At 40.0% G+C, this 25,028-nt stretch overlaps 1 protein-coding gene across 2 annotated transcripts in view; it reads right to left on the bottom strand.

The window, feature by feature from the left end:
• The window catches only part of ndst2a (N-deacetylase/N-sulfotransferase (heparan glucosaminyl) 2a), a 44,649-nt gene extending 23,534 nt beyond the window's left edge, over positions 1-21,115 (bottom strand). Inside the window, exons 1-2 of one of the 2 annotated variants that reach the window (XM_038736798.1) lie at positions 20,962-21,115; positions 4,203-4,271 (exon numbers count right to left, since the gene is read on the bottom strand). The gene's annotated coding sequence lies outside the window, so the exon portion shown is untranslated. The remainder of the gene's footprint in view (positions 1-4,202; positions 4,272-20,961) is intronic. The other variant, XM_038736799.1, reaches the window with a different exon arrangement.
• Between the last annotated feature and the right edge of the window lie 3,913 nt (positions 21,116-25,028).

The raw sequence follows: 25,028 nt of genomic DNA, 5'->3' as shown, positions 1-25,028 counted from the left end.
GGCAAAATATCCCTACCCATAACCTGATGATTTTTTGCCCATCACTTTGGCCTGCAGTCTGAACGTAGCCTTTGGGACTCACTGGTGATCAGAGACCACGGAATACACAACTCATACTCAAGTAGTTGTCAAATCCCTGACAAAACTATAGTTTCAACAATGGCATACTAGGAACAAGTTTTTTTTTTGGCATGCAACTTCTCTGCAACCCCCATTGCGCTTTGGATTATCCATTTTGATGCCTTAATCTCTTCACAGATTTTTGGCTCCGAACCTTGGCTTCTGAAAGGAAAATACAGAGGGTAGATGTTGAGGGAGAGGGGCCATTCATTAGCCCATTTCTTTCTTTTATTTATTTATTTTTTAAATTGATTAGTAAATAATTTAAAAGCATATCTGCCCCAAAGTGCGTCGGCCCACCAGTCAAATGCCCAGTATGCCACATTACCTGTCCAGACCTGTTTCCAGGTCAGCTTCACCTCTGCCTGTGGTGAAAGTTTCATTACAGCTTGTGAGGAAACACACACAGCCTTGAATTTCAATAACAGACCTGTGTAGAGGTCTGTCCAGATGGGACCTCAATCAGTAGCGAACCAACAAAACAAGTATGTGGGGCTGTAATTAATACTGAGGTAGCCTGGGGTAAATCCCATGTGTACTCCTAACAGGAGAAGATGGCTACACAGCACGTGCAAAGAAGGAGTGTAGTACAAGGATACTGAACTGTGTTTACAGGTTTCACTTGAACAGCGGTGATGTTGGTGGTCATAATGTGCTGCCTTAAACATTCAGAGGAACAGGAGAAACTCAATAAAAGTAACCTTTAAACCAGCTCTGATACAAAAAAGCTTTCTATTCAAAGGTCATTCTAAATGGAGCCAATGAGTAATGGGTCCATTGAAAATTAGATTTATAAGAAGAAAATGGCAACTGTTCAGACAGAGCTGATCACAATCTCAGACTGACTCATGCTTTCACACCTATTAGCTACTTTTGGAACCTGGTCATCAAAGCTAACTCCAAAACAAGCCCTGAAATAAGCTTCACGCTATTTCAATTAGTACTTGTTGTTTCTGCTGTCCTGACAGTTCTTTGTATGAATCAAAAATCTTCACAGTCACAATGCTTACTTTTCAGTTTCTCTTCTCCATCACTGTTTGACGTGTGTGTATGTATTACGAATAGTAATTAACATTTGTGCAAAAATAATCATGGCCAGTTCAAATATCGCAAAAAAGGCGCTATTAGACAAGTCAACCGCAGAGGATGGAAAGCACTGGAACGTTAATACTTTCTTGCTTTACACTTCAGTGGGTGTTATATTAATAAATTAATTAGTGCTTCAAAAATTCCACAAGCTTAACCACCTCCATAGAGTTTCAAGGTTATATCAGCTAACTTATCAATGTGGCAAACATCTCTATATGCAAACGCAGCGTTCACACTGGTATCGTTAACTTTACCATAAAGGTCGCAAGCTGCTAAAATCAGGCGATCAACAACAGCAATTTTAAGTTATACATTTATACTCAAATCAGTACTGGTTATAGCGATCATAAAATAAAGACCCATGATATGTACATTCTCGTCATTTATTTCTATTAGTAGCTGCACTCAGTAGAGCGGAGACCTCTTCCCAGGAGGTGTATTGAGTCATGACACTGTTTAATAAGGATCTCTGGACACAAATATAAAGTTATAAATATAAAAACTATCAAAGAAATCACATTAAATCAATAAGGGACTTCAAATTACTACATACCATGTAAAAGCTTATTCACAATGACCTGGTACTACTTACTTACTTACTACAGTAATCCAATTATTAACGTACTAATTCACTGTCAAAGTCACACTTACTTGTCATCAGAAATAAACTTTATTTAGGATGAACACATTAATGACATTAATTAATGGTGGCCATGGTGAAGAAGATTATTACTAAGAATCCTGGGTTTGAGCTTCATCATCTCATAATTCATTAGCCTGCTCACTACAGTAGTGCACTAAAGTAGACTGAACACACGTGACTCAAACCTCATCGGAGGAGCTCGAGGCTCAGTAACGTTGGTATTTCAGATCACTTTCCTGTTTTATTTATGATTACAGTCCCGTGCTCTGTGGTCAAGTGTCCTCTTGCACGTTGCTGTCGTGTAATTAACAGTCAAACCCCGGCACAGTTCTCTGCCATTTTTAAAGACTCTGAGCTCTATAAGTTGGATGGAGGTGATGCTCCTAGTGCTGATGATCTTATTACTCTCTTCAATTCAACCTGGACAAACATCTTGGACTCTGTAGCTCCTCTGAGGATAAAACGCACTAAAGCACTTTCGCAGCCCTGGCTAAATGACTCCACTCGTGCCCTCAGACGGGCATGTCGGCAAGCTGAGAGAAGGTGGAAGAAAGATGAACAGAGTGTCATATGAAACCTTACAGCAATATCTGTCTGAATACCAGAGAGCTGTAAAATGTGCTAAATCTGATTTTATTTCTAACCTGATCTCCAACAACTGTCACATGGCCACAAATTGTCCCTCAGACAGCATTCCCTCTCGCCTGATTAGGGAAGTCTTTGACACCACTGGACCATGTATTTAGTCATTGATAAACACCTGTCTTGTCTCTGGTTAAGTTCCAGCTGCCTTTAAACAGGCAGTTGTGCAGCCCCTGTTAAAGGAAAATCACGACACTCTGTTCTTTCTAACTTCAGGCCCATCTCTAAACTGTCTCTCTTATCTAAAGTCTTGGAGAAAGTAGTTTTTACCCAGCTGTAAACATTTTTAATTAATCATAATGCTTATGAAAAGTTCCAGTCTGGTGTCAAACTTTATTTTCTTTATATTTGCTGCCCCTGGCCTACATTTTTCAGAAGTACGAGGTCTCTTTCCACTGTTTTGCAGATGATACAGAAATTTATTTGCCCCTGAATGTTAAAACAAAGGGCTCACTGCAGCCCCTGCTTGACTGTATGGACATCAAAACATGGATGAACCTAAACTTCCTCAACCTAAAAACGGAGACAAAACAGAGATCATAGTGTTTGGACATCCTGAAATGCCTGATGTAGATTCGCTCGGTCCTTTAAGTTCAAATAATTGCTCAACTTGGTGCTGGATTGGACAGTGTGTTTAAATTTGATAAACATGTATCTGCCACTGTTAGATCTTGCTTTTTCCAGTTGAGAACTATAACCAAGGTAAAGGGCCATCTCCCTCCTAAAGATTTAGAGAGGCTGATTAATGACTTCATAACTTCCCGTTTCTCTTTATATGTGGGCTTAGACCCGTCATCCATTCAATGCCTGCAGTTTTTCCAAAATGCTGCTGCCAGCCTCCTGACTGGAAAGGAAAAGAGGGACTACGCCACACCTGTGTTGTGCCCTCTCCACTGGCTTCCTGTTCGTTACGGAATTGATTTTAAAATCTTACTTTTACCTTTTAAATGCCTTAATGGACTAGTTCCGCTTTGCCTAACACTCCATCCAGCTAGAGTGCTGAGATCTACCAATCTCCTCTTCCTAGATGTACCCAGAAGCAGACTTAAAACCAGGGGCGAGACTTTGGTGTAGCTGCCCCTAACAACCAGCTAGTCCATTTCAGATCCGCCCCAACTCTCGAATCCTTTAAATCACTGTTAAAAACTTTAGCATTTCCTTCGAGTTAAGTCAGTTACTATCCCTGGTGATTTTAATATCACTTTATATCATATACTGTATGTTATAATGTGTTATTGCGGTACTTTTACTGTATATTTACTGTTTTATTGTTGAAATTTTAACCTGCAAAGCATCTTGGCTAACCTTGGTTGTGCTACATAAATAAAATTGATAGTGAGCCTATTTTCTTGTTTTCCATTTAGTCATTTTAGATTTAAAAATGGACAATTAATGAGAACAGGCTCTGTTGTACAGTAGCTGGGATATTTTTATTTTTTTATTGGATACTGTTTATTTATTCATTACTGTTCCTGATGTTTTAGATTTTTGCCGTGGTATCGTTTAATTGTGTGTGAAACCTAATTTTTTCAGCTGGATGTCCCCTGGAGAAAGCTGCTTCAAGGTACATGGTAGATCTATTTATCATTTAACACAGGGTTGTATAACGACAAAAAGTAGTAGAGTAAAGTAAAGCTAATTTTTGTTTACCTTATTAAAATATAAAGGGACTAAAAAATGTAGTCGGAGAAAGAGCGTTTGTACTGACTTGCTTGGACTGGCTTTCCCTCCACTTTCATGAGACATTCATGAGACAACTCAACATTGCTGGAAACATCTGAAAAGAGAACAGAGAAAGAGGCTGTGATTAAGACAAATAGTGGACACACAATACTGAGGAACCAGCAAACGAAAACAGCAATCAAAACACAGACAATGGTCCATGGTCCCGTGAGGATACGTCTTTATGATTTTGACCTTTCCACTGGTACCAGAATCTGTCTGAAATGTCCCCACGAACAACACTTGAAAGATCATCTTGATAACGAACGACCAGTTTCCCAAAAGATTCATTCATTCATTCAGCTAAAAAGATGGACAGAAAGCTTCAGATTTGCATAAAGGGTAAGAATATGAAAATCAGATATTTAAAAAAAAATTAATTTAACTTATTTTTTTTAGCCTGAAGTTGCTTTTGTGTTTGATGTATAGCACCTTGTTGTTGAAATGTGCAATACAAACTTGCCTTGCCTATGCTTTACAGATAGTAGCCTAGGTGGACACACCGAGTGAACACATGCACATAAGACGACCGCTGTCCCAATGTTTCAATGTAGACATTGTCCGATGGAAATTTTGTAGACATCACCCAACCCTAGACTACACTGCCAATTATTCTTAGATACTAGATACTCTCATGTATCTTTAGAGATAGGAGAGCATATGAAAGACATTAACTAATTTACCTCTCTTAAATATTAACAAGTATTGATTTCCTTCTATAAAAATATTATATTTATTAATCGTATCAATTCAAATTGCAATAAACACTAGCGATAGTAATAAAAACTTTCATAAAAAACCTATGACAATGGTGCTTCGTAAATTGCTGCAGCATTCTTCATTAGTGGCATTTGCCTGCAAAATTAACTCACACGGTCCCATCAAGCCTGCCTCCACCAAGTGTAGGTGGGGGCAGTTGGGTGTGGGGACAGGGATTGCAGTGCAAGTTTGCTTATCTAGATGTATGCAGTGTTTTTCTATAGTATCTATAGTATAGTCTAAGTTTTCTTTAAGATGCATAAAAGTGTAATAGTATTGTAGCCAAGCATCCTGGGTTCACCTAACTGTATAAGCCTAATAAGGATACAACACACGGCACAATAAGTCCAAACTTTGACATTTCAATTTACTTTAGAAAATTTTGTTGTAACATTCCAACCAAAATAAAACCCGTACCCACGTTCCTCTCCCTCCCAAACAAAGAATCTCACTTGATTGTACCTCCTGGTGAAGATGACAAAAACAGGGATTTATTCATCTGGCATTGGCCTATCTTAAGTGGATCACAACATATCGGGTATTGAATTAATCAGCAAATACTCCGGTTAAAGATTAGACTAAACATCTTTCTTCATTTATTATAGGGTTGGGACGATAGACGATGCCATCGTCCATTGGCGATGGCTGACAGATGGTCGATGGTTGTGCAGGCATTGTGATCGTAAAACCCCGCCCCCCGGTAAAAAAAAATCTAGATTTTTCACATAATACCGCCATGTGAAAGCAGGTTTTAATCACCACGAACATTGTTATTAAAATAATTTAAATATGCTTCGCACCTTCCTCGGAATTCTCTTCTCCCCACACTCAGACACACAAGAGGCCTACACCTCAGATAAAAACACTGGCTTGACCCGCCTCTCTCTGTCTCCCCCCCTATAACGCCACATAAAAAGACACAGAAGTCGTCTTTCTCCCGTATTTTCCCACCCGTGATCAGTTATCATGGCAGCAGGTGAGCACAGCCTATCAAACAACTGAAACCAACATCTGCACCCTGTGTGTTCAATTCTGCTTTACCTGGTCCCTGCTTGTAAAATTTCCACAGCGACTTGTAATGTCATAGGCTACCAAGATTTTGTGCAAGTGAACACATGCACATGAGACGGCTGCTATCCCCCTCCCGCGTGCGCCCCCGATGCCATCGCCCAACCCTAATTTATTAGAAACAATTTTCTTTCAAGATCTGTTATTTCCCCCATTAACTTTTAGTATGGATAAAATTTAAGTCACAGAAAATGACCATGTCAAAAAAACACCATGATCATGTTCTGGGTTATTCAATAATGAATATCAATAAATGCAGATGCAGGTAATGAATAAATGATGATATAAAGGCAGTCTGCCCGTAGAAATGATCCTGCTGCTCTGCAGTGATAACTGTGAATCTTTATTAGTATCAGCACAGTACACACACACACACACACACACAATGTGCAGACACAATCAAAACTGATGACTCAAGACTGAGGCCAGTCATCAGAAACAGACATCACTTCATGTGAAGCTTCAGAGGAAAGGGCGTCTTATTTCTCTAAAAACATACTTCCTCATTTCTTCTCTCCTCACATGGTTTCCCATGACAGCACATTATGACCACGAACATCACTGATCTTGAAATGAAACCTATAAACACAGTTCGCTATCTCTATACTACACTCCTCCTTTTACTGTCGCAGGGAAAAGTATGTTCCCTTTGGAATTACCTGGATTTCTGCATAAATTGGACATAAAATGTGATCTGATCTTCATCTAATTCACAACAATAGACAAACAGTCTGCTTAAAGCCCCCCTGCAGCCAGTTTTAACTGCCATTTTTGGTGAACTAACAGAATGGGGGGTGGTTAATAGTCGGACGCAATACAGTCCCATGACAACCAAAAACTGACTGGCTGGAGTGTTAACTAACGATACTGAACAAGAGTGAAGTTCATGGGGAGACACCACGGATGAAGCCATTGCTGTCCAACACATTGCTGCACTTCTGAAGTTTGCAAAAGAGCTCCTGGATGTTCCACAGCACTGGGAAGTATGGTGAAGGGGGAATCATGGTTTGGGACTGCTTCATTGCCTCAGGGCCTGGAAGGGTTGCTATAATCGATGGAAAAATTAATTCCAGAGTTTATCATGAAATTTTGCAGGCTGAATGCAAGGCCATCTGTCTGCCAATTGAAGGTGAACAGAAGATTGGTGATGCAACAGTTCAACAATCCAAAGCACAGAAGTCAATCTACAACAGAATGGCTTCAGCAGAGGAAAATACAACTTTTAGATTGGCCCAGTCAGAGTCCTGGCCTGAACCCGACTGAGATGCTGTGGCATGACCTCAAGAGAGCGATTCCCACCTGACATCCCAAGAATACTGCTGAAATGAAGCATCTACAGCTTGTTTCAGACAGAGGCTGTAATGAAGGCCTATCTGAAGGGCAAGTATAAGATAGAAATCTTTTTTTTTTTTTTTTTTTATATACTTTGAATCATCTTCAAAGCTGCCCAATGGTCACAGAACTACAATTTAGGACGGGAAATGCAGTATAATAAGTAGTCTACTTGGAATAGATCTGCGATGAACCGCGACATACACACAATTGTCGGCCACACGGCATGCACATAGAACTTGGCATAAGACTGGTGAAGTATGGAAAAGTGAATGGCAGTGTGTAACGCCGTCGCCGCTGCACAAACACACGTATGATTCAACAATCAGTCGACTATAAATTTGTCAAGTACTGCCTAATTTGACTATCTAAATCCTTAGTTGGGGACAGGCCTAATGTGGTATTAGTTTAAGCAGACTGCTGTGCTTTGACTTGAGATGAAGATCTGATCACTTTTTCCTGCAACTACATACTTAATCTGTAGGACACAAAAAACAAAAAAATCAATGTCCACAGGAGCAAGCACACAAGTATTTCCTTTTAACCCCACCTCCCAAGGCCATGATTTTGGCCCACAGAGCAAGTGCACCAGATACTTCCTGCTGACATCCGGATTAACGCCATGCTAACAGAGTGCGGATAAAATCATGCAGTTCTCCTAGACTTTCCAAATGTTATCGGACCGAATGGATCAAATTGTAACAGAGAAACGGACAACTTTGCAGGGGTTGTGAATAGGGCTGAACGATTTTGGAAAATTGCGATTTTTTAAAAAAAATATTGCGATTGAATATGCGATTAAGTTTTTAAGCTCTTTACCTCCTGTATTATTCAAAACGGAAAAGCAGTAAATCAGTGTATAGTATGACCAACACATTATTAGATAGATTAAACATATACTGTTCTTTCTTGTGAGTCAGGCCTGTGTTGGGATGAAATTAGGTGATGCATGAATTATTATTATTCTGAGCAATGGTGGAGAAGTAGTATCAAATTATAATAATGAGAAAGATAATTTGAGATTCAAGTCATGGCATTAAATAATGATATATCATCAGGTCATCAGTAAGCGCTCAATACAAAACCCACAACACACAGGGTGCAGATCTGCAATCTGCTGACGTGCGGCTCACCTGCTGCCGCGATAACAGATCACAGGTGGAAATATACGGAAAAATGACTTGTTCTCTGTCTTTAAGGCGACTTTATAAAACATACTGCTGATGGAGAAAATGGAGCAGACGGCGGGGGAGAGAGAGGCGGGGCAAGCCGGGTGTTTACCTGAGGTGTAGGTGTGTGTGAGTGTGTCAGTGTGGGGAGAAGAGAATTCCGAGGCAGGGGCAAAGCATACTTAAAAACAATAATAAAAATGTTTGTGGTCATTAAAAACTGCTTTCACAGCGTGGTATAATGTTAAAATTTGAGATTTTTTTCTGTGCTGGGGGGCGGGGGTTTTACAATCACGATGCCGGCTCAACGCCGTGATGTCTGTCAACCATTGCCGATGGCATCGTCTAACCCTAAACCCACAGTTCAACCAGCAATTAATGCGTGTCATGTGACCAGAGTGTAATTGCAGCCTTGGCGATTAGAAAATCTCGTTTTATCACATCGCAATAATATCGCAAATGCAATTAATCGTTCAGCCCTAGTTGTGACACAAAAACATTATCCACTATTTTACAGGTGCTTCTTTCACAATGTGCGTCAATGGAAAAAAATCGTCTTTTGGGGCAGTATTCATCGCAGGACGGATTTGGAAATTGTAATTCCACGGTTTGGCCACTATGTCAAATGGGTTTCAAAGCACGGTGCATCTGGGGGCTTGATGTTTTTGTTTTTATCCTCAATTTCAGCTTCCTACAGCTAAAGGGCAGAGCTGGGAAATAGGGGTGGGCGATATGGCCTTTAAATAATATTGCTTATGATGAAATGGTGTTTTTTTTCTAAATGAAATCAGAGGATACGTAATAGATAAATCAATAATTAAAATATTCATCAGTTTGAACCGTACACCACATTAAAAAAACACAACCACACAATAAATGAGTAGTGATTGCATATCTAGGTGTATCCTGCTTCTTGAGCTTCTAAAAAGGTGAATCACTGCTACACTCTCTAGCCTGGGAACCAGAACAATCTCCTGAGCTCATGTTTCTTTTGCTCTGGCAGATATGTCTGCCCCCCCCTCCCATTCAGATAGATTTCCATCCATGAACCCGGTCAGGCCAATCAGAAGAGTTTCTTTAATATGGGGCAGGTTTCATATGATGACGTTTGAAAAGTCACACGTTTCACTGCCCTGATTCCAGTCCAGCACAGGAAACTCCAATCAAACAGTGCTGCTGAAATATCAGTCAAGATTCTGTTATTGCACTGCCAATTTTTAAACCTCTAATGTTTTCACAAACTCATTTTAGTGCACAGTTTAGGTGGAGTTTGTGACCTGGCTGTCATTTTTTCCCTCATTCGAAACGGACCAAGCACTGCCCCAACTTGCATGTGTCGCTCAGCGTTGTGTCACACAGTTTGTTGCTCGTACTGGTTGCATCTCTACACAACTGCGTCCAGATTTGATAATACCCATTGGAAATTGATTATAAACTGAGAGGTCCCAGACTAATGCACATTGCAAATTAGTCTGGTGATGTAAGTCTAAGCACATTCCACGTAACCTCTGTAAATTAAGAAATAAAGTATGCATTCATCACTGAAATGAAAACTGAACTAATTACCCCCTTATATTTTGTTTGTCGATTTTCTTTAATTAATAAAAAGTAGATATACTACATTGCAATCTCTTTTCATCACCAGTTTCATGAAATTAAAGAAAGCAGTCTTCAGTACACTCATGTTGAGTGAATCCCTCTATTAAAGTGAAACACCTTCCCAAAGCAAGTCTCTCTGAGCGCAATACCCAGGACAGTCATCCTGGGGAGCAGAGGGCGGGGGAGCAGCGCTGACAAAGCTTCCTGCACAAACTATTCATTACAGCCTACCTGTCGTGTCCTGTCATGTTCGAACACACCTTCCCACTTCACCCTCTAGGTACACACTTTCCACAGAAACCCTGGTAATGCCCTGAAACCACTGTTTCTGCACAAACACACACAGACTAAGAGCCTACATGTTACTGCCGACAAACTACAGTGTTCAGATTCGCTCAGCTCATTTGCAACACCTTCCCAATATTCCGTCTTCACTACAGGTAATTCAGCTACCATTAGGTTGTGGTCACCACAGTTACACCTAAAAATATATTATTTTTAACACATACCGACCGGACTATACCATATAACAGAGAGAAAACTACTTAAGTAGTGTCCTGATGAGTGTTTTAAATTAATACTCACAGCGGCAAAGCTACTGGATTCAGTTATTCCTAGGCCATGGTGTTACTTCCATACGTAGCAAAAGTAGCTTTTATTCAAAAGGTTGAAAACATATTGAAAGAAATTGGAAAAAGATTTTGGTAAAGGTATTGTAACCCAGTTAGGTATAGACCAGATGAGCTGTGTGTGTTATAATTGAAGTAAAAACGTCAAACTGGTCAAGAATGAGACAATAGAATGACAATATACACGTTGCCTCTCTAATCCACAGTGCATCTTTATTTGTGTACTCAGCTAGAGCAGTGTGTCAAAAATAGGATAGTGCTGCTCCAACTGTGAACATCTAGCGAGAACCTCTGCTGTGATGGATGTGGTTTCAGAGTTTAGTCACTGTGAATACTGAGAATATTTTCCATCATTTCTGTCCATGTAGGCTCAAGGTCACATGAGCTCAAGTCTGCACACAGTGCCTCAATAAATGTCAAATGTATTGTGTAATGTAGAACAGCTTGATTTTGCTGGGGGTGGGGGGGGGGGGGGGGGGGGGGAATCTACAAATGATTCAAAGATATTTAAAAAGTAATGTCAAACAGTGCATCTGTTATGATGAACTGGATATTTTTTCGCTGTCAGACATCACACAGCAGCATGTTATATGGTGGGTGAAAGTAAATGCTTTAATAATTCAGGTATTGCTAATCAGTTTTTTGCTCCAACAAATATGTGATATGGAATTATGTAGTAACTGTTACTTGGTGTCCATGTGGAGTGACCTAGATTAGTTATTTATTAGCATTAACCATGAAAACATGTAAATCTATATTTTAGTGGTTTTAGGGAATAAATTATAGGATAAATCTTAAAACTGTCCAGCATACTTATTATTATAATAATTATCATCTTTATTTGTAGAGCACTTTTCAAAAACAAGTTACGAATAGCAACAACACATAAATAATACCCCATCACACAGAGACTATACTGAAATGTCCACGTTGTTTCCACATTACATCTTAAAGCACATGAAGACACCGAAGTCGGAAGAATGACTTGCCAACTCGAGAAATGGGACCATCCGAAGAGCACGTGATGCAGCAACAGATAAGCTCCCACCGCCACACATGGGAAGACAGTTGTTCTTCTTTCCTCCTGGGACGACATTCCAATATTTACCCCATCAGCAAAAACATGTCCACACATCTTTGCCTCTCAGACTTTGCTTCCATCCACTCTAACTCTGGAACAGTTATTCCAAAAGCCTCTCCCAGACGTATAACTTTAAATTTACGTTTCTCATTGTAGTGTAGCCAGGGAGGCTGGTGCCTTTCAAAAGTGCTGCCTAATGATTCCCAGCCTCTCCCAGACAGGTCAGGTATATGCTAGTTACATCCTGTTATCTCTGACTCTCTCTGGGATCACTTATTTAGTGTTAGTTAGCGATACAGGCATTCCCACTGACAGATCTTTCTGTTTAGCTGTCAGATATCTCTACTGCACTTGAGTTACTACTGCAACTGAGCTACACAGGAGGGGAGAAACAAACAACAAATATAGTGCTATCCATTACCATCTAACTCAACAATTCTGACCTCCAAAATTAGAATTGATTCAACACCTGGTCTCAACAAAAACAGAAGATTCTGAGCTTTAGAAAACGTAGATGTATTGCAGGTCTATTGTATTTGGTCACATGATATTGTCCAGGTGCTCATGTTTGCTCCTGCTTGTTTGCCTCAAGAGCAAATATACCAACACAAATATCCAACAGATAGCGACCTACGACACAGAGGGCTTGATTTTTATGGTAGTGCAAAGACTAGTGCCAGCAGATCCAACAAGTTGCCATTTTCCTTATTCAGATTTCACTTGATAGACAGATTCTACAGCAACAAGGGCACGGGAAGAGATGCGGATTAAAAGCCTAATGTGCATAACAAATGCAGCAGGAGAAAATCTTACTAGAAATATCTGTCTTTCGCTAAAAATGGAGAATTTGAGAAAGTATATTCACACACACAAACCTGTGTAGGGATGGGCATCGTAAATTTTTTATTGATACTGATACCCTTATTGAGACTGCTTAATGATCCGATTCTTTATCAATACCCCTATCGATACTTTACTATTATTTGGTGACAGTTATTTGGTAAGACCAGACCCAACGGGTGTGAGGTAGGCCTGCACGGTATGAGGAGAATATTCCATGTGGGATAAAACTGTCATATATTGAGATGACCCATCACTTGCATAAGTAAACAAATATTGAAGTGTGCATATTAACTGCCTGGTTGTTTCTTCATTAATTATAGGATTGGACTTTAATAATTTAAATAGCTAAATGTTGTTTTTACAACAGCAAAGTCACTATATATAAAGTCAATATCTGATGTCCCAACAGTGAGTGACGTTTGGAAAGAATAAAACTCCTCCTCCTCCTCCTCCTCCTCCCTGGTAGGAGGAGCGGCTGGTTTGTCTCAGCCAGCAGCTGAGTTTTTAACAGCTGAGCAATTTAAATGAGCCCTTTCTACAGGTTTACCTTACAGACGTGGTGTGTTGATAAACTATTGTCTTTTTACTTGCAAAGGTTTTATTGCATGTACTTACAGTAACGAGCGTAGCTGTCGGCAACTCGAGAGTAATTTGGAGCTAACTTAACTTCGCTGTTTGCCCCGCGACGGAGCAGCTCTCTCTGCTGCCGCTGTGGGGGTGTAGCAAGGTTAGTATAGTTTTGGATTTTTCATTAGTTTTTATTTGTATTTTGTTTTGACTTTTTGTTTTCAATTTCAGTTTTAATTAGTTTTTAACGTGGGTTTGCTAGTTTTGTTTAGTTTTATTTTTTGAAAATGTTTAGTGTCAGTGTTAGTTTTAGTCCTTGTCACTGCACGATGCCAAGCTCAGTTCAGGTGAGTTCAATCCAATTTAGGTTCCCCCCCTCACAAAATTAAAATACAAGACCAATCACTAGAAATAATGCAGATTTGTGAAAAGGGACACCCTTTTTTAAGCTATCTGAAGCTTGTACATAGGGGCCTAAACACTAAGCAAATATGTATATTTGAAGTACTAACACATTGTCTAAATAAATACTACAAATAAATGAGGCACATGCAATCTACGGTATAATTTCTAACCTACATACAGAAAACAGAAAACCCTAAAAGCAAAACTACCCTAATCCTAGTACTTAGTGGTCCCAAGAAATTCATTACATCATTCTCTAGCTCCATCATTCTTGGTTAATTAGGTGAAATACAATTGATGGACAGCTGAGAAATTGGAAGATAGTGTAGGTCTCCCTTGGAGGCCCCACTTGGAGCCACAAACAACAGGTCCCTAGCACCCTGGAGGCAAGTATGACTGGAAAGTACGGTTGGGCCGACGATGCCATCGTCCATCGGTTGAGCCAGGCGTCGTGATTGTTGAAATCTTAAATTTTAACATTATACCACGCTGTGAAAGCAGGTTTTAACAACCACAAACATTTTTATTAATGTTTTTAAGTATGCTTTGCCCCTGCCTCGGAATTCTCTTCTCCCCACACTGACACACTCACACACACACCTACACCTCAGGTAAACACCCCGGCTTGCCCCGCCTCTCTCTCCCCCGCCGTCTGCTCCATTTTCTCCATCAGCAGTATGTAAAGTTATAAAGTCGCCTTAAAGACAGAACTTGTCTATTTCCACCCGTGATCCCTTATCACAGCAGCAGGTGAGCCGCACGTCGGCTTATTAATGACATAGCCTATCAAACAACTGAAACCAACATCTGCACCCCGATGACATTGTCCATTCCGATGTTTCACTGTAGACATCGCCCAACCCTACTGGAAAGCAGTTACATTGAAGTCTAAACCTTTATTAATGAAAAAATAGGTATTAAAACAATGTGAATTACAAAGAGACAGGTTGACCAGCAGACACGTTAACCCAGCACTAGGGGAGCTCACAATCAATTCAAAATCAATGTTTATCCCACACGCAGGATGAGCACTGAGCGAGACCATCAGAACAGAACAAAACGGAAAAAAGGAAAACCACCAAGACAGTGACTCACTACCTGCAACCCAAACAAGCTAAACTAAACAACTCTATCCAGTTGCTGCATTCATATTATTTTGTACACACACATGTATAAAAGATAATGTAATACATATTCACATCCCACCAACTACGCAGCTGATCCCTACATGGGACTCTCCTCGTAACAGCGCTCACCACTTGCTACACTGTGGCCATACGCCGATCTGACCCCAGGCCCTCTTGACGGATAAAGCAATCGTGGCAGGACGATAGCAGTATCGATAAACTCAGACCTTACTGATTTTCGGGTTTTCAGTAATTTTGGAACTGGGCCCTTTTAGAACCAGGTATCTATCCCCATCCCTACACCTGTGCAAAGGTTTGTATGTCATGCAAGTTTTTCGTCATCTCAAAACATGTCATTTTTCAGATGTCTTTAATTCCGGATTTGGCCCAAGTGGAAGGAGTACATTAAACCTATAATAAAGGTCAGACTTTGGCTGACTTGAAAGAATAAATGAGAATTTGTTGATATTATTTTACCAGATCTAACAGCTTGTTTCTTTGCCATATCCCTTGGGGTTTTGCATGATCGAAACCAGCGTGGTACTGAATGACATCTGCACTGGTGTTCACTGTTGCTTTACCTGGTCCATGCTTGTAATATGTCCACCATGCCCGCGTCTTGTAACGTAATCTCTCTCTGTGTTTCTCTGCAAAATGTTAAAATGGGTCACCAAACGTACCTGGGTGGCATGCCCAAGTGAAGTCTATATGTGAGAAACACTGTGTCCTGATCAGCTGGTGTTTGATTTGGGCAATGTGCTCACATCAGTACAGCTACAAAGCAAACAGGCAGAACAAACTGTCTAAGTCCAAATGAGATGAGCAAAGCAGCATCAGCCCTTGACCAGTGGTTTCAAAATACTCATTTATCCTTATAAAACACAAAAAAAGGAAAAGAATATGGGGGAAAGAATGGATTAGCAAACGCAGGAGAGTTAGAGGTAAGTAGAAATCGATCCTCCAGATATATAGCATGCTAGATATCTTTCTGGCATTGGTGATTCTCAGCCTTGCGTCACTGAGTAGTTCACACATAACGATTGAGTGCCGACTGGCGAGCACTGATCACTCACCGATTTGCCCCCAACCAAGGGTTTTTGTCTGCGAGCTCGGCGACTTGCAAATCAAGGCTTAAAATCATGTAGTGTGAAGTAACCTTTACCAAAGAAATCACGTAGCTCCACTTACCGTACACGGGGCAGGGTTTTATTGCCTCACCCTCACACACAAACACCATCTCCCTGTGAAAACCACCCAAGGGCCTTCCTCTTAATTATCAAGTGTTCTCTAAGACATCAGTGATATGCTCTTAGGACAGAAGTGGACCTGGGCCTACAGCTCAGCAGTAATTGGGTCTCCACTCAAGAACAGAAAAGAACAAGTCAGACATCACAGAGGGGATTGTCACAGAGGGAAATCAGCTTTTTATAGCCACCTCATTCTCATTGTGCCACTTCAGAGCCCCACTCATCGTTTAAATTCTACCAGGAAACCAATTATTAGGATCGAATAAAGAAATGCACACAGCCAAACAGCTTGACTGGTGATGAGTGCGAGTGTCATTGTTATGTTACTTACGCCTAATGCTCCAGGGATCATGCTTCCCTTCTGTCTGAGGGCCGATTCTTCCTGCTACAACACAAGGCTGATATAAATGTGTTTGGTCTTCCCTGCTCTGGTTGGGGCTCTGTGGATGTTGTCAGTTCACTTTGGTGAAGAGCAAGATATCTCTGCAGCTATTGGCCACATTGTCGTAACATTTAGTAGTGGTCATGGTAGTGGATGGATCCCGATGATTTTGGTGAACCTGGTGACCTTTCCCAGTACTGTCATCAGGTTAAATGTTTCCCCATGACCAACACTCTGGTCCATGACAAGGTATCTTTAAATCTAATGAGCACACTGGCATGGAATTCACCGAGCACATTCCTGTTCCACAGAGAGGAAAGTGGAGGGCACTGAACTAAGCTTTTGATTTTCTTTAATACTAGACATGTTCAAATACGCAGTTCTCTGGATAATTTTGCTGAGTAAAAAACATAGCCTCTCAAATCTGGAACAAAAAAGGGATGTAATAAAGGCCTTTCCAGGTTTTACCCGCAACAAAACCAAAACAGCTTCTTTGGTGTGTGCATGTTTCAGGTGCCAGGGAGATGATGAAATACGATCTGGAAGTCCAGTTTGAATGAAAATCGAAGAATTTGAAGGCTTATCAGACACCAAAATACTGGACTGTGGTTTTTCTAACTCTCATTACAGCAAAGTTTGGTCCTCTGTCTCAAGCCCACCAGCTGTAGAACTGTGCTGTTCACATTACAAGCAATCTACCAAGACTCCCACCTGACTATGACAGAGACTGAATATAACATGAGGTCATCAGAAACTGTTTCACAGCAACATTTAGACGTTTGGTGCTTGCTGACATTTGCATTTAACAGGGTTAAAAAGAGAAAAGCTGAAACATGCACATCCCAAATCCAGAACAACAAATACAGCAGGTGGATAACGGACACAGAGTCAACATAATGTACACTGCTCCCCAAGTGTATTATTGCTATACCTTTCATCCAGTAGATATGCATATGGGTCTACTGAATGCACATTCAACCCACAATGAACATATTCATCGGACAGCTGTCACAGGTTGATGTCTGGTTGTTGCTGTTAGTCTGCCATGCACTACTACAGAATAACACCACTAAATTATATCACAGCATTACCATTTAAGTTTCCTTCAGCTTCATATACACAAGTACACATACACACTAATAAAAGGACATTTTAATCTTGATTCTTTTGTACTTTAATCACAGTAACCTCTCTAATACATTTGAAATATGAGACGCTGAAGCTGCCGTAAGTCCTTTTGTCAATAACTTTTAATTCAGTAGTTAATAAACATGCACCTTTTAAAAGGGAAGACTGAAAGATATATCCAGGCTGTGGCTCACTTCTGAACTATATAACTTACTTCATTAAAGAAGCAAAGCAATCAATGTACGTCCTCAATAAGAAAATCAACGTAGATTTACCATCTGGATCCAATGTCCAACATGAGGCAACTTTTAGAAATGAGTACATTTTACAAAAAACAACAAGAATACAACGTCATCACACGCTCACAATACTTACAAAAACACCCTACTCGCTGAGCAAAGGGTAACATGTTGTTTTTTTTGCTGCAGCTACCTCTTTGACGAAGTACTTTCAGGGAGAGTTTGTTCCCCATCTTTCTTCCTCTTCTTCAGTTGCTTAACAATCAATACCAAGAAAGCTACAGGAGAAGATCAGACCCACCCACTTTTTCTTAACATCTCCTGCGTAACTACTATTTCATACCATTTTATATAGAGTTGCACAGATTGATCGACTGGTGACTGGAAACAGCCGGTTTCCAGCTTGCTTGGCCATGCCTGCCAGCCTCGCATATCCGATTCTGTGCCGGTCAGATTTACATGTGTTTACATACCGTGCAGCTGCACAGAAAGCGTCTAATGCCACAGCCACACACATGAACAGCCACACACACGCTAAAACATTGTCAGCGTGGAAGTTCTTTACTGTGAGTGACATCTGTACTAATCTTAGCATTTTGCAGAGAAACACAGAGAGAGGGGAGTTATCAGGAATTACATTAGATGATGTGGGCATGGTGGATATTTTACAAGCATGGATCAGGTAAAGCAACAGTGAACACAACTGTGCCCATGTCATTCAGTACCACATTTGTCTCAATCGTCAATAATAAGCCTCCTGTACGTACGCAACTCATCTGTTGTTGTGGCCGACTTTTTAAAACTGCCGACGAAGACAGTCACAAGAGCAGACACATACAGGGAGAGAGAGACAGGTGTAGGTGTGACTGAGCGGAAAAGCAGTTTGTGAGTAAACACTAAAAAAGTATAAATAATATCTGAGATAAGAAGTAACCTACTAGAAATAGTGTAATGTATTTTTTCAAATATTTTTAAAAAATACTTCACCCTCCAATGTTACACTTATTCATTCTGTGGGAAACACTGAGCCGTGTCGAGTAGCAATCAGACAGTGTGTGTTTTTTGCAGCGAGAGGCGTCTTTTTCCAACACTTTCCTATAGGCGCTAAGGGTTTTGTGCATTGCTAATGTGCCCTGCACACCTTGCTGGGAGTACTCTGAGGCTCGAGTTGAAAAACCTCAAATCAGAGCAGAAAAGTACCCAACGTCATTGGTGTTTGTTTTCCCATTATCCAATCAGATGAAAATTATGAAGGACAAACTATTGTACTATTTAACAAACTTTAGATAACATGATATGAACAGAAAACAGCAGGTCTGGAGGCAAATTAGTACTAATGTAGGTGTAAACGGGTACAGTTCATGGTTTGTGCTGAGCTAACGTTAGCTAGCTCACTCGACAACATTATCATGGTAATGTTTAGCAAACCTAATTACAAAGTAACAAGTCTCACATCACGTGTCAGATTTTAAGGATGTGAGAGCGATGATTTTAAAACAAACTGCCACAAATAGATGCTCCGCAAGACCAATGGACTACCTATAGCCATGGTCATTTTTGTCATGTTGATAGACAGCAACTTACTTGGGATTTCGAACAGAACATAGCACAATCTCTGCTGCTACCCTTCTCTTACATAATATTGTATCCACTTTAAATAATACAATGCACTGTGCAGCTCTTTTTGTGTCCTGTCAAAGGCTTCTGACATGATGATCACTTTAGACTTCTAAACAGACTATCAGATACTGGCATGGACTATCTGAGGTGGTTTAACACCTACCTTTAGATGGACAGCAGTGTACAAAAGTGGGCGATGTTAACTCTGTTCCAGTCACTGAGCATTCCACAGGGTTCCATCTTAGGTCTGGTATTATTAACACTGGCTTGTCCATCAATACATGTCATTCACAATTTGCATGCAGATGATACTAGTGCTGCAAAAACCCCAATTATTTTCACTGTTATTAATTGATTAGTTATCTGGTTATAAAACGTCACCACAAAAAGTGGTGAAAAATGTCGATCAGTGTTTACTGTCATAGAGGAGTAAAGAAAGCAGAAAATCTTCACATTTGATTTACTTATTTTTTTATCCAGACCAACTACCAGGTGGGCTGGCACTCCCTCTCCGTCAGGCACTTTTATCTATTCACCTATTAAAAAATGACTACCATATTTATTGTCGCTCGCTATGAGACTTCTAACTTCGCTTCTGACTGGCTGACTATAAATACTAATCTTGGACAGCCTTTGTCTGGAATAATTTAGAGAGTAGACTGAAACGTGATGCACTGACATCGTTTGGTTAGAGGTTGTATTTATTTGAGGTTTGACTGTCTTCCATAATGTGCTTGAGTTTAATTTATTCTTCATCATCATCTACCCAAGAATATTTTAGATTGTAATCATTTATTTCTCTCTATCTTATATCAGTTAAATGGCTTTAAAGCAGCATCTGACTTGAATTCGTCAATGGATGCTAATTTTAAAGGCAAACAATTCTGACTCGGACAGCAGTGGCGAAAACCTACAACCTGGAGCCCGGTCACCTCAATGACAGGGCTCCCAATCTGAGTAACGTCAGATACCAAAACACCACCTCAGGTTTACCATCAACGCTACACTGACGAAAATATGGTGCTCCACAATAAATGAAACACGGTTTTGCATAAGCATAGCACACACACAGCTTGGTGTCATCATACGAAAGTGTCAGTACGTGGAGAAGATCTGAAAAATAGCATAAAAGAAATTGGAAACAAAACTTTATTTTTTACAGCCAGAAGCTCGTCGTGGATTCCAGCTAGCATGCTAACAGCTAAGTTAGCTCTGGAAAGCAACAGTCTCACTAGACTGTCGCTTAACCTTATGTTAGCCGACGCCAGCTTTCAGTGGTTCAGGGGGATATTCTGACCTGCTCCTATGAAAAAACCCGTGACCTGAACCTACTTTTCTTTATGTTGCATTCCCTCTGCAATACATATATTTTCCAGCCAGCATGAAAGACCCACAGTACGAACCCCAGCCCTGTAACCCCTGGGATAACTGGGACTGGAATAACGTTCCAGCTAGCTGCTGAGGCTACGACAGCGACTCACAAGACTCCACAGAGAAAACGGGCTTCAACTTTGAGACAATATGAAATCTGTCTGTGATTTCGGACTTACCAGTATTTGTTCTCAACAGACCGCAATCCGGCAAGACAATGAGAGGATAACAAGCTTCAGGGTTTAAAGTGAACTTCAGCACGTCGTTAGTCAGTCCGCCATCTTGGATTTGCTGGAAACCTGGACTTAACCAAATCAAGCATACTGGGGGAGGGTTTAAAATTTAACCCCCCCAAATTATACACCTAACGTTTGTTTTCACAGACTGAAGTCCAAATGAAGACATAGTATCTTCTGCTATCCGGGGATGATTTAAGGAATGTCAGTAGTAAGGTTCACACACTTCTTCTCTTACCTCAAATTAGTGATGGATAACCTCTGAACCACAGTGAAGTTTCTTCAAACCATGCGTGTGTTTTTAAGCTTCACAGATGTGCAGTGCAAAGAGTTCATACACCTTGTGATTTGTAAGCAGAGAAAAATTGACACGACAAAATGCATGTGATTCTATTATCTCACGACACTTACAGGTGAAACTAAAAAAATTAGCATATCGTGCAAAAGTTCATTTATTTCAGTAATTCAACTTAAGGTGAAAATAAATAGACTCATTACATGCAAAGTGAGATATTTCAAGCCTTTGATAGAATTTCGATGATTGTTGCGTAGAGTTTATGAAAACCCCTAATTCAAAATCTCTGAAAATTACATGAAATCAATAAAATAAAAGGATTTTAAATACAGAAATGTCAGCCCTTTGAAAAGTAATCATGCATATGTACTTGGTTTGGGCCCCGTTATGCAGGAATTACTGCCTCAATGCGGCGTGGCATGGATGCCATCAGCCTGTGGCAGTGCTGAGGTGTTATGGAAGACCAGGATGCCTCAATAGTGGCCTTCAGCTCTTCTGCATTGTTCGCTCTCATGTCTTTCATCTTTCTCTTGGCAATGCCCCATAGATTTTCTCTGGGGTTCAGGTCAGGCCACTTTGCTGGCCAGTCAAGCACAGTAATCCCATGGTCACTGAACCAGGTTTTGGTACTTTTGGCAGTGTAGGCAGGTGCCAAGTCCTGCTGGAAAATGAAGTCAGCATCTCCGTAAAACTCGTCTGCTGAAGGAAGCATAAAGTGCTCTAAAATGTCCTGGTAGACGGCTGCGCTGACTCTGGACTTAATAAAGCACAGTGGACCAACACCAGCAGATGACATGGCTCCCCAAACCAACACAGACTGTGGAAACTTTACACTGGATTCAAACATCTTGGATTGTGTGCCTCTCCATTCTTCCTCCAGACTCCGGGACCTTGATTTCCAAATGAGATGCAAAATTTGCTCTCATCAGAAAAGAGGACTTTGGACCACTGAGACCAGTTCTTTTTTTCTTTAGCCCAGGTAAGACGCTTCTGACGCTGTTTGTTGTTCAGGAGCGGCTTGATTTGAAGCCCATGTCCAGGACCCGTCTGTGTGACTCTTGATGCAGTAACTCCAGCCTCAGTCCACTCCTTGTGAAGCTCCCCCACACATTTGAATGGCCTTTTCCTGACAATCCTCTCCAGGCTACGGTCATCCCTGCTGCTTGTGCACCTTTTCCCTTCCACTTAACTTTCTATTAATGTGCTTTGATACAGCACTTTGAGAACATCCAACTTCTTTTGCAGTTACTTTTTGAGGCTTTCCCTCCTTGTGGAGGGTGTCAATGATGGTTTTCTGCACAGCTGTCAAGTCAGCAGTCTTCCCCATGATTGTGAATTCCACTGAACCAGACTGAGAGACCAATTAAAGGCTCAGGAACCCTTTGCAGGTGTTTTGGATTAATTTGCTGATTAGAGTGTGACACTTTGAGCCTACAATACTGAACCTTTTCACAATATTCTAATTTTCATAAGCTGTAAGCCATAATCATCGGAATTATATCAAATAAAGGCTTGAAATATCTCACTTTGCATGTAATGAGTCTATATAATATATTAGTTTCAGCTTTTAAGTTGAATTACTGAAATAAATAAACTTTTGCACGATATGCAAATTTTTCGAGTTTCACCTGTACGTGATGCCCACCTGTAATCTGCAATGACCAAACACAAATAAATAGGAACATTAAATAGATTATATATAGGCCTCCAGTAAACAATATCGGTAGGTGATACAAAGATAACTCTCAACTAGAATACGACTGTACTGTCAAATGTCAAATTTGTATGGTAAAAAAGAAAATAACCTGTCAAAATTTAAACATTCTCTTTTTTAAAGTGTTACAATGTTATAAAAAGCAACCAGAATATAATTTACCTGATTATAATTTCATAACCAGATTGCAATTTTGAGATAACCCTTATAATGTCATCAGGGTTGTCTCAGCTTGGAGCCTACACATTTGTAACAGAAAGCCTGAGTTAAAAATTCCAAAATAATCTTAACCCAGAGCCCAGTTGACACTCTCTTTTCTGTAAATAAATCTTTTTGCCATGCAGCATATTAAATACATGTCAACATCAATCCAGTACATTCATAAAATATATGTAGAATTGTTTCTGTGCCAACATTACAAAATCCATTGGATTAGAAATAACATTTTAAAAATAATTTTTTGACATACTTCCATAATTTTATTGTTAATAAAAATGTTGTTATTATAAGACTAGTTCATTTCCAACTACAAGGAGTTGCAGGGCTACCTATCTGTAAGATTTTCCAGCAGAGATCTTAAAGTATTGAATGGTTTGTGGTAAGTTACTGGTAACTTGAAGATTCTGGACAGTTCCAACAGTCCAGCCTCACCATGGAGTTCCAGTGGCCCCTGTTGAATTATTAATGTTGTTCATGGTCATCCATTATTTGTACCTGTTGGCCCAGCAAGCCCCCAGGCGTCTGCATTTGGGTCCTACCCCCTCTATTCCTGTTACCTTGCCACACCAGCCGAATAAGAAAAAGAATAAGCTAAATAAACAAATGCATTTGCACTTATAATCTAAATATAAAATACTTGTTTTATTGAGACGTCAAAGTAATTATTTTGTGATAAAATCTCCAGTTAATAGCACCGAATCCCAATCTAACAAGAGACTGTGAGGAGAGACGAGTGTGTGTTGAATCTGAGGAGGAAACACTGAAGTTTAAGAGTCACTGAAATGCTTACACTGGTTCATACTGTGTGATGTGTGAACTGTGTCTGAGGGGAAAAGCATTTCTATTTGACACGTAACACTGCTCTTGCTAATATTATTTTGGCCGTATTCAATAATCAGTAATTTTATTTATATAGCTGCCCCAATAATAACATTATACATTTCATATAGAGCAGGTCTAGACTGTTCTCTTAGTAATATTAATATATTCATTTAACTCTTAAAACTTATGCTGTGATGCATATCTGAACATTTTGTGTACCAAACATCTTTCATGTATGTTGACTTTTGCCTCTTTCACTTATTTATCATCTAGAGACTGAATTATCCATCCAAACAAATGTTCATGCTTTGACACAAAGCTCTTAAAATCAAGGTCCACTTACTGGCTTTTCTGGAGAGTTCCTCATGTTCCTTCCTGATTAATGGATCATCATCATCACTGAACAGAATTTGTTTTGCAGAATATTAGATTATTGTTCTGTTTAGAGACTGGGTTCTTTCTATTCAGTTGGTTAAATATGTTATACATTATTTATCTTATCTTCATTTCATTGAACAGTTTGGCACTTTTACACACATGACTTGTAAGATTTTATAAATTTCCAGTTTCATGGTTTAATCATTTGGAAAATAGCAGCAGAGAACCAGCAAAGAGCTCTGGCTGCTTTCCACACATCAGCTTTTGAGTGAAAAAACTCATTTGTGAACCAGTTATTTGATTGGTAAAACACAAAACAGCCTAATGGCTGCTGCTTTGATGAAAACATCTTCGTAAGAACATAAATATGGAAAACCAAATATCTGACATCCAATATGTGGGGTGTTCTACTGGGGAAAAAAATTGGAGTTTGGTCCTGACTGACTAGTGATCTGATAAATGATCTTACAAATCCCTCTTGTGGCCACTAGTGAGAGTGCAGGCAGCCTCAGGATAATATGTGATTTGACCATTTGACAGCGGTAGAAATAATGAATGAGAACATCCATGACTCACAGCATG

The sequence above is a fragment of the Micropterus salmoides genome, unplaced genomic scaffold (assembly GCF_014851395.1).
Source record: "Micropterus salmoides isolate LMB-PRFRI ecotype aquatic unplaced genomic scaffold, ASM1485139v1 Ms_hic_scaffold_22, whole genome shotgun sequence".
Classification (NCBI taxonomy): domain Eukaryota; kingdom Metazoa; phylum Chordata; class Actinopteri; order Centrarchiformes; family Centrarchidae; genus Micropterus; species Micropterus salmoides.
This window is presented reverse-complemented; position numbering and strand designations above follow the sequence as displayed.